The sequence below is a fragment of the Nelumbo nucifera genome, chromosome 3 (genome assembly GCF_055504915.1).
Source record: "Nelumbo nucifera cultivar China Antique chromosome 3, China Antique-T2T, whole genome shotgun sequence".
Taxonomy (NCBI): Eukaryota; Viridiplantae; Streptophyta; class Magnoliopsida; order Proteales; family Nelumbonaceae; genus Nelumbo; species Nelumbo nucifera.
In genome coordinates this window covers 44,550,516-44,562,157 of record NC_142651.1, presented here as the reverse complement: position 1 = coordinate 44,562,157, position 11,642 = coordinate 44,550,516, and positions in this window count along the sequence as shown.

Genomic DNA, 11,642 nt, shown 5'->3' with positions numbered 1-11,642 from the left:
CATGACGTATGCTGAGTGTACAAATATAACAGCTCCTGCCATTGGAACCCCAAAATGCAACTCGTACATTGCTGGAACGTTTGGTGCACATACGGCAACCTGCAAATGCAAGGGTTAAGTAGGAGAAAGTTATCAGAACCGAGTGTAAAGAGTCCTGAAGAGTGAAGACAAGGACAGTGATTTCTAGCTACTTCATTGATGCATTCCAGATGAAACTCCGATGGCATTAGTTTTACTAATTCTGGTTAAGGACTACTCAGACGACGGATCCCAGATAAATGAAAAAGCAGAATATTTGAACAAAATAGGAAGTTCAACAGAAAAACAGAACTCACGACGTCTCCAGTTGAAAACGGGCCAGAGCAGAGGCAAGCCTCAAACATCTGCAGCGTTTCTTTCCATTGCCATGAACAACAGAAACGTTATCTCTGAAAATAATGGCGGATCGCAGGAAGAAGCTAATAGGAGTCAAAGGAACGTAATTTGCAGAGCACCGAACAAGGCCCTCCTTTGAATTCAAGCTAGGAATTGACAAAAATTAGTGAGTGCAGAGCAGATAAGTTGGATTCGAACAGGAGTGAAGTTGCCAACAATAACAGGGAGTGATGGAGGAAGATTTGGCCCGACCTCTTGGCCACCCAACACGGAAGCAACCGAGGGTGACCTGGCAGGAGCAACAGCTCGGCACGGCAGTACGCTCAAGGCGTGAGCTCCGAGAGGAGGAACCAGCCGTCCGAGCTCCCCAAAAGGAGCCCGAACTCTCCCTCTGACCCCGAGCCTTACGAGGAGCGCAAAGGGCAACAACCCGAACTGTCCCACCCCAGGGCAGTTCGGGCCACACTTCTATCCGAACTCAAGACTTCACCTCGCACACCACTCCAGCACTTCGTCTCCAGGCCGCCAAACTGAACAACCGTACCTAACACCAAAGGAGTCTGTATCCTGAGGTGGCGCACCTGACTGACTTATGATCTGACGCTTGACAACCGCACTTCAACAGCCACCTGCCACCGCCACCTCCCGTTACAGAGACGGCTCCGACAAAGAGAGCAGTGGCGGTTGTCTGCCCCAGTAGAGGTGATGACACCCGAACTGGCAGAAATGCAGAGGTAATGATACCCGACCTGACAGGAGTTTGGGAGTGATTGCGCGAAGTGGTTATAAAAGGCCCTCTTCCCCCCAAGAATAGAGGTACGTGATAACTTTGCGCCATCCGGTTTTTTATCTTACTTTTAAGAAAATACTAACTTGAGCTTCGAAGCACTCTCACCGGGTTCCTCCCCGGAGACCACTCGCTTTCTTCCCCGTTTCAGGCACCTTTTTCTCCAGTCAGAGGCAAGATTGTTGACAGCTAGGACCGACCGAATTGCGCTCCATCAATTGGCATCATCTGTGGGAAACACTTCTAAAAGCCTCCCTCTAAAACTTTCATAACACCTTTTTTTTTTCAAGAAACCCCCACACCCATGGCTTCTTCCAGCAATGCCGGACGTAGCACGGAGATGAACGGCACCGGGGAACAACTTCAAGTCCCCGTGGTGTGCATCGGACAGTTCACCATCCCCCTTCCGGTGGATGGGATCCCCAGCCTGAATGCGCCACAAACAGTGGTGCCCATGAATCTTCCCGCCATGAACGTCCCCCTTCCTCTATTGGAACCACTTTTGCTGAACCAACCATTGTTCCCCCGACAGGAGAGAGAGCGCGGCTGCCCCCGCCTCGCCACGTGCCGGTGGACCAGGAACCCGATCCATCAGGTCAGCATCACCTCGGCACTCTCAGGATAGGCCCCTGGACACCGAAAACCGGTTCAGCGCCTTAGCGGCGGACTACCTCTGGTAGTCCAGGCCCGTCGAGCTCGGGAGCACCGAGGCAAGTAGTGCCAACGCCGGGCCTTCCAAGCAGCAGAGGCGCCGCCGGCGAAGCCGCCGAACTACAACCTGCGTCCTGCCCGAGCTCCGAGGTGAAGAAGCGAGCTCGGAAGAGGTAAAGGCTGCCTCAATCCTCTCGGTCCCTTCCCCCTTGTCATCAGAACTCCTTGCAATTCCTATGCCCAGAAACTTCAAGCTCCCCCCACTCGACAAGTATGATGGGTCCTTTTTCCCCAGCAACCATGTCAATGCCTTCCAGTCCCAGATGCACCTAGCTAGGGCCAGCGAGTCTTGTATGTGCGTAGCCTTCACTACCACCTTCAGAGCGGTGGCTCGCACCTGGTACAGGAACCTGGCCCCCGGGTCGGTAAGGAGCTGGGCCCAGTTCGTGCAGGTCTTCACCGCGCACTTCGTCACCAGCAAACGGTGCCCCCGAACCAAGGAGAGCCTCCTCGGCATGGTCTAAAAGGAAGGGGAGCCCATCCGCAGCTACATCAAGCGGTTTAACGACGATTGCCTACAGATCCCATGCTTGGACCCCGCAGTTCAGCTCGCGGCGGCCAAGATGGGGGTGACACACAAGGAGTTCAAGTGGCACATAGTGGCCAACCAGCCCGTGACCATTGCTGAGTTCCTTAAGCTCGCGGACAAGTTCATGCGAACGGAGGAGGAGATCAACCAAAGGACCGGGGGCGGGTTTAAAAAAAGAAAGAGAGAAGAACTCCCCAATGAAGGAGATAGCCGGAAGGATCCAGCTCGAGCGCTGAAACCAAGCCAATCGTTCCAAGCTCCCATGGTAGGTCGGACAGACTACACGTCCTTGAACACAAAGCAGGCTGAGATCTTGATGACGATCAAAGCCCCATACGTAAAGTGGCCACCTCGCCTAAAAGGGAACCCAAACGAGAGGAACAAAAACTTGTACTGTAGTTTCCATAGAGACCACGGTCATAGTACCGAATATTGTAATAATCTCCGAGACGAGATAGAGGGACTCATCCGTTGCGGGTACTTAAGAAATTTTGTACAGCATAATAATAATAATAATAATACAGGGTGGCAAGGGGAGCACGGTAAGGATGCTCCCGAGTCCAGCAGCAGGCCAGTCGAACAGTCGTAGAGACAGCCTCCGGAAGAGAGGCCAGTTCGGGGAACCATACACATGATAGTGGGAGGTTCGGTAGTAGCGGGTTGTACTTTGGCAGCGGCCCGGGCGTCAGTTCACGAAGCTGCCCAAGAAGAGCAGAACCCTCCAAAGAGGCCGAAGGCGGAGGAATCGATTTTCTTCACGGAAGACGATGCACGAGGGGTCCACTACCCCCACGATGATGCGCTTGTCATAAAACTAAGGATCAGCGACTTCGAAGTCAGGCGCGTGCTTGTTGATTCAGGCAGCTCGGCGGACATTCTCTTCAAGTCGGCGTTTGACCAACTTCAGTTGTAGAGAAGCGAGTTGAAGCCCGCAAACACTCCTCTGGTGGGCTTCAGCGGAGAGGAAGTCAGGCCCCTTGGGAAAATAATAGTACCTGTGGAAGTCGGCACATGGCCCTGTGCGGTCAGACAACCACGATTTCCTGGTGGTCGCGACCCCCTCCCCATACAATGCCATAATAGGGTGGCCAATCACTCATGTCCTACGGGCAGTGGTCTCCACCTACTACTTGGCAATGAAGTTTCCTACAGACTTCGGTGTGGGAGTAGCACGGGGCGACCAGCTCGAGTCCCGTAAGTGCTATTTTGCCGCCCTAAAAGGAAAGACCAATGTAGCCGACGACCTCGAACTGGAGTGACCTACGGAGCAAGGCGAAGAACGAGCTGTGCCCACAGAAGAAATGGCCGCAATCCCAACTTCAGCTGCGGACCCAACTTGGACGCTACAGATCGATGCTTCCGTCCAGAAACCTCTACGATCCGAACTGGTAAGTTTCTTACTTTAAAATTTAGATATTTTTGCATGGTCCGCGGCCGATATGCCTGGTATTGACCCCAGCCTTATAACTCACAAACTTAATACTGACCCTATAGTTAGATTCATTAGACAGAAGAAACGCAACTTAGCCCCTGAACGCTGGAGGGCGGTCGACGAGGAGGTCGAGAAGCTCCTCGCAACAGACTTCATAAGGGATGTTCATTACCCGAGCTGGGTAGCCAACCCAGTTCTGGTAAAAAAGGCAAACGGCAAGTGGCGTATGTGCGTCTACTACACCGACCTGAATCGAGCTTGCCCGAAAGATTGCTTCCCCCTCCCCAGAATTGACCGCCTAGTGGACGCGACCTCAGGACATGAGTTGCTAAGCTTCTTGGACGCCTACTCGGGCTACAACCAAATCAGGATGGACCAGTCCGATGAGGAAAAGACCACCTTCATAACCGAGTTCAGCCTGTACTGCTACAAGGTCATGCCCTTCGGACTGAAAAATGCTAGGGCGACCTTCCAAAGACTCGTGAATAAGCTGTTTCAGCCCTTAATTAGCACGAAAATAGAATGTTATGTAGACGACATGGTCGTAAAGACATAGTTTTCGCATGAATTAATACAACACTTGCACTCTGTCTTCCAAATTCTGCGTCAATTTAGCATGAAACTAAACCCAAACAAGTGCGTCTTCGGTGTCACCTCGGGTAAGTTCCTAGGGTACATCATCAACCTAGACATGAGACCACCCCGAAAAGTAAAAGAGGTTCAGAGGCTAAATGGCCGCATAGCCGCCCTGGGCCACTTTATGTCCAAGTCAGCAGACCGCTGCCTGCCTTTCTTTAAGGCAATTAAAGGCAAAGGGTTCGAATGGACCCCAGACTGCCAGCTCGCATTCGGCAAGCTCAAGAAATACCTTGCTAGTGTGCCGGTCTTAACCAGGCCCGAGGAGGGCGATGTCTTAGAACTGTACATCTCGGCAAGCGACGAGGTGGTTAATTCGGTACTAATAAAAGAAGTAGATCGGGTCCAACGACCCATCTATTATCTTAGTAAAATTTTGTAGGGAGCAGAGACAAGATACCAACAGATAGAAAAGTTGTCATACGCACTAATAATTGTAGCTCGGAAACTCCACCCATATTTCCAGGCTCACATTGTCATCGTCTTGACTGACAAACCTCTGAGGCAAGTCTTACTCAAGCCCGAGGTTTCCGGTTGGCTGACGAAGTGGGCCATCGAGCTCAACGAGTACGACCTCCAGTATAAGCCACGAACTGCTATTAAGGCCCAAGCCTTAGCAAATTTCATCGCCAAGTGCATGTTCAGCTCTGAAGTCCTCAGGCTAGTTGAGCCCGAGATTCCCAGTTTGGGTGAGCCCGGAGCTCCCAGGCCAATAGAGTCTGAACCCCGTGAGGTAGCAGCCAGGGTGTCATCTCTCCGAGTTAGGCCAAATGCGAACTGGGATGAGGAGCCCTGGATCCTTCACGTAGATGGCTCCTCGAACCAACAGGGAAGCGGGGCTGGAATAGTCTTGCACGGCCCGGGTGGCACGAAATTGGAATGCGTGCTACGCTTTGAGTCCGCGGCATCCAACAACGAGGCAAAGTATGAGGCATTGATAGTCGGGCTGGCCATAGCGCAAGAGGTAAGAGAGAAATAGATAGTTATCTGCAGCGATTCCCAGCTTGTGGTCAACCAGGTTACGGGCGAATACGAAGCATGCGAGCTAACTATGATCGCCTAATTGGCAAAGGTAAGGGAGGCTCTGCTCAACTTCCAATCACACTTCATCAAGCAAATCCCGAGGTCAGAGAACACTGAGGCTGATGCCCTGTCCCGGTTAGCCAGCACTGGTCACAACGCCATGAGAACCGTGTACATAGAGGACTTACCTCGGCCTAGCATTCTCGGGGGGGCAGAGGAGGTCGCTCCCGTCCTTGAAACAGAGCCGAGCTGGATCAACCCACTCGTGAGCTTTTTGCTAGATGGGACCCTCCCTGTAGATTGCAATGCAGCCAGAAGGGTGCAGCGCCAGACAGCCAAATATGTCATAATAGACGAACGGTTGTACCAACGATCCTACACGCTCCCCTACCTGCGTTGCTTGCGACCTGCCAAAGCCGAGCTTGTACTCCATGACACTCATGAAGGTCTGTGTGGCGGACACTTGGGGGGCAAGGCCCTCGCCCAGAAGGCACTTCGACAAGGGTACTACTAGCCAACGATGAAGGCAGAGGCCACCGAGCTCGTCAGAAAATGCAACAAGTGTTAGAAGCATGCCAATATCCACCATCAGTCTGCCGCCGACCTCAAGTATCTCACCAGTCCATGGCCCTTTGCGCAATGGGGCATCGACCTCCTGGGGCCATTCCCGCCAGCAACAGGTGGGAGGAAGTTCCTAGTGGTGGCGGTAGATTACTTCACAAAGTGGGTAGAAGTTGAACCTCTCGCAACAATCACAGCTCGAAACGTATAGAACTTCTTTTGGAAGAACATAGTATGTCGCTACGGGTTACCTCGGGTACTGATCTCCGACAATGGCAAGCAGTTCGAGGACATCAAATTTCAGGAATGGTGCCAAGATATGGGGATTCGGCAGAACCTCACATCGGTCGCACACTCGCAGGCAAACAGTCAAACAAAAGTTATGAACAGAGCTATCCTCTGCGGGTTGAAAGCGCGACTAGACCGAGCTAAAGGGTTGTGGGCGGACAAGCTACCAAGTGTTCTATGGGCTCACCGAACTACGGGAAAAACCGCCACGGGAGAGACCCCCTTTAACCTCACCTACGGCACTGAAGCGGTAATCCCGGCAGAGATCGAAGTACCTACACTACGACTAGAAGCATACGACGATCAAACAAACGGAGACGAGCTACGTTCCAATCTTGATCTACTGGACGAGGTAAGAAACCTCGCGTACATCCGGACCGCAGCTTACCAGCAAAGAGTAGCTCGGTACTACAATGCCAGAGTAAAAAAGCGGAACTTCCGCGTCGGCGACCTGGTTCTCTGTAAGATCATGGCACCCGAGCCCGGCGTGGGCAAAATTGGACCGAATTGGGAAGGGCCCTACCGAGTAAAGAGAGCGTTCGGGGGAGCATACGAGCTCGAAACCTTAGAGGGCAAACAAGTACCCTGAGCGTGGAACGTCGTTAACTTGAGACAATACTACCTATAAATCACCGAGCGAGGTGGACTAAGTCGCTATCAAGGACCTCAGCGTGGGAAAGCAAAGGCAAAATGCTAGCACCAAGCTGACGAGGCAAAGCGCTAACAACGAGCTGATAAGGACCTCGGTATCTCAACATTGGGAGTCAGTTTGGGCATTTAGCCTTATTATGCTAATTCGCCTTAGGCCCTAATTCCAGCAGTCCAATAATATAATCAATTCGGCAAAGAAGGAGAAGACAACACTTAAACCAAAAGGACATTTTATTGCAGAATACTCTGTGTACATTCCAAAAAAACAAAAAAACAGAAGCGAGCTCATAGGCCCGGAGGTACATCTTCCTCGCCCTCGGAAGGCACTTCAACGATACCCGAAGGCCCTGCCTCATCCTCAGAATCCGGTTCACCATCAGCCGCATTGTCCATCTCCTAAGTAATGCGCGAAGTAGTTATGGTGCTGATGTCGAGCTCGGGGTACGTGTTCCTGATCATCCATCGGCTCAGTTTAAAACCCCTTCTGTACGAGCCCACCATCAGGTCGTCAAAGCACGGCGAGGCGATATAATCATCGACGGCCTTCTTCTTGGCATCCTCGATGCCCTGAGAAAAGATCTCAGTCCTCTCCCTAATATCCTCCTGAAGGTATTCGACCTGATGCTGCAAGTCCAGCCTCAGGTCCGCCATGTGCTTCACCACCACTCCCATAGCCTCAGTACCTCTCTGAGACCTTGCTAGCCTGGCCTTTGCAGTGCGAGAAGCCGCTTCGGCAGCACGGGAAGCCTCTTCGGCAGCTCATGCTTGCCTCGAGCTCCTTTCTGCTTGGACCGCCAAGGCATGGATGGAGGAATTCACCTGCCAAAAAGAAAATAACAACAATGTTAAAAGAGTAATAAACGAGAAGGGGAATGGCAAGGAGCCCGACAAGAGGTCGCTGACTTACCACCATGGCATAAGAGGCAGCACGCCGGCTACGTGGTTCAAAGGAAGCTCGGCCCACGCCGCGACCTCCTCAGGGTAAACGACCTCCTTACTTTTTTGAAGAGCGTGGTTCGGCAACAGCATGCTCCTGAACTCGCCTTGGCCTCCCGAGCCTGAAGGCCCAGCCCGCGTATAAGCAGCCTCAGCATAAGGAGCCCCCGTATAAGCAGCCTCGGCGTAAGGGGCCCCTGCTGCTTCTTGTACTGGAGGGGCCATCTCGGGCTCCCTGGGCGGATCCATTGGCGGATAGCTCGGTGCCTCGGGCTTCGCATCTTAGGGCAGTTCGGCACGAGTCCGCTTTGCAACTCGCTTCCTCCTCTTCATAGCATGAAACAGGTTCCCACCATGAGTCTTTTCTGCGTCCATCGCACCTGCAAAAAGAGCTCGGCATCAGGAAAACAAAAGAACGGAAAGCAAAACAAAAGGCAAGCCTCTGAGCAAGGAACCTACCCGAACTCAAGCCGGCCTGGATGAGCTTGGCCTCTGTTAAATAATGGTGGCATTTTAGCCTAAGCCGGGCCCATTCCCGGAGGCCCTTCGCCGTCTCCCTATCTAGCGTAACACCGGGGTCAGGGGCAGCCAATCCCCACCCGGTTTGGAACGGCCACCCCGTTGCACTTCGTACCCCGAAGTAGTCTCGTTTCCACGCTGGGACCTTGTTGGGAAGATCGTGTAAAAGCTTGAACCACGGGCGAGGGGGCAGGTAGTACACCCGCCTACGCCCGGGAAGGGGACCTGCTTGCTTCTTAAGCATGAGAAGGGAAGAGAATATCTTCAAGTCTAAAGGCATAATGTGTTCGCAAAAGAGGGAGATAGTCCCAACCAAATTGCGAATAGAATTCGGGTGGAGATGACCAACGGTGACGCCGAAGTGGTTCATAACCTCGACGATGAGAGGGTGGAAAGGTAGGCGCAGCCCGACGACGAGCTGCTCCCAGAATACCATGATCTCGTCAGGACCGTGTTCCCAAGGGAAGTCGCTCGAGGGTATAAAGTAAGTATACTCCCTAGGCATGTTGAACTAGGTGATATGGGAGTAAAGCCCCTCAGGCGTCACAGTTGAGGGCCCAAACTTGTCTAACGTCCGACCTCGACGGGAGGAGGACGCCAAACTACCCGAGGCAATTTGGCCTACGGGTTCGAACTCTTCCTCGAGCTCCTCCTCGAGCTCTACCTCGAGCTCACTAAGGCTGTCGGGGGATGCAGCTCGGTTCGTAGAACCTGCATTTGACCCCCTCGAGAAACTGTCTAAGTTGTCCGAGCTAGACATCGGGAGGAAAAGAATACCAGGAAGAAAGTACTGACTCACCCAGAATAAGCTAACGGACTATGGAAGGGTGATGCGAGCTAAAACTCGGACGCGAGCTCAAGAAGCGAACGCAGGAGAACGACGATGGAAAGCGACTGGGGGTCCCCCACTATTTATACCCACAGTGACCGAAAACCGACAGCTCTGATTGAAGCAAATCCAATGGCCCACGATCAAGCTGACCGCACGCCTCCTAAGACCGAGACGTGACTGGCCGCACGTCTTTGGAAACTAAAGCAGCGCCGCTGTCACGTCTCCCAGCATTGAAGGCAGCAGCGACGCATTTTTCAAATTTGAAATAACGCCCGCTGTCACGTCTCGCAGCATTGAAGGCAACAGTGGCATGTTTTTTGAATATGAAATAACGCCCACCATCACATCTCCCAGCATTTAAAGATGGATTGGCGCGTTTTTTGACTTTTTGACGCTCGAGGAATCAGGAAATCTCCTGACGTACGCACACTTCGCGCCATCAGTCAACCGGTTTGAAGTACGGGTCAAATCCACCCGTCACCTCGCGAACTCCCCGCGTCAGGGCAAGACCCTTAGCGCGAGGAGTAGGGGGCAATTGATGGAGGAAGATTTGGCCCGACCTCTTGGCCACCCAACACGGAAGCAACCGAGGGTGACCTGGCAGGAGCAACAGCTCGGCATGGCAGTACGCTCAAGGCGCGAGCTCCGAGAGGAGGAACCAGCGGTCCGAGCTCCCCAAAAGGAGTCCGAACTCTCCCTTTGACCCCGAGCCTTACGAGGAGCGCAAAGGGCAACAACCCGAAGTAGCCCACCCTAGGGCAGTTCGGGCCACACTTCTATCCGAACTCAAGACTTCACCTCGCACACCACTCCAGCACTTCGTCTCCAGGCCGCCGAACTGAACAACCGTACCTGACACCAAAGGAGTCTGTATCCTTAGGCGGCGCACCTGACTGACTTAGGATCTGACACTTGACAGTCGCACTTCAACGGCCACCTGCCACCGCTACGTCCAATTACAGAGACGGCTCCAACAAAGAGAGTAGTGGCGGTTGTCTGCCCCAGCAGAGGTGATGACACTCGAACTGGCAGAAGTGCAGAGGTAATGATACCCGACCTGACAGGAGCTTGGGAGTGATTGCGCAAAGTGGTTATAAAAGGCCCTCTTCCCCCCAAGAATAGAGGTACGTGATAACTTTGCGCCATCTGGTTTTTTATCTTACTTTTAAGAAAATACTAACTTGAGCTTCGGAGCACTCTCACCGGGTTCCTCCCCGGAGACCACTCGCTTTCTACCTCGTTTTAGGCACCTTTTGCTCCAGTCAGAGACAAGATTGTTGATAGCTAGGACCGACCGGATTGCGCTCCATCAAGGAGAATGACGGTTGGCAATAATAAATAAGATCGACTGATGCAATCATGCAACGTACGTGGAATGTACAGAAGGGCAAATTTGTCATAAAATGTTTAGCATGACGTATAGAGTGACGCCCACGGAATAGAGTTCAGATTCTCGAAAGCAGGGCCATGGCTTCTTGGGGGAAATCAACTTTGGCAAATCAGATTGCGAGGAAAAACTGCGAGAACTGCACAAGGTAAGACATTAAAATTTTAATTAGACCAAGAAAACAAATCAAATCCATAATAAAAATACCACCCAACAAAGTTACTTCCTTAGTTGTCAAATCTCTGCAAAAAGCAAACTTGAATTTGTCAGCCCACAATGCCTAACCATGTAACATTTTTGTTTCTCATCTTGTTAGATGGGAAGCGGGGCTGGGTACGTTCTTGTTTTTTTGCCTCAGATATAACCTCTTGTAACCTGAAATGTATAACCAGTAGAGTGCTTATTGCAGACCGCAATAGCTATAGTCATGGTTTTAAATATCAATACAGTCTAAATACATCAGATGGGGCGTATTACGCTTTATATATTGTTTTTCTAGTTTTTTTTTTTTTTTCAAATCTGTTCAGGGAATTGGTATAAAGCCTGTCTACCCCCTGAAACAGGAGGTCAAACCCTGAAACAACTATTATTTCACATATCACGTATCTGTGACCCATTGATACATTATGAAATTTTGATTCTTGGCTATGGTGTCGTTTTATCTGTATTCAAATTCGATCTGGTTAAGGGTGATTTGAATTTGATCAATTTATAATTTGACCGATTCACCTATGTCTTATAAAAATAATTCAATTCAATTAGATTTAAAAGTACACTAGCGGGGACTCGTGCGATGCACGGCAAAACGAAATGCAATTTTTGACAAATTATTGTAATTTATTTAGATTTATATTATTTGATAATTTGAAGTAATTATCATCCTAAGTTCTACTAATTTTTGGAATTTAATGGTTATTTTACGAAGTTAAACTAATTTCATCTATTTTATGGAAATTAATGGTTACTTCTCCCTAA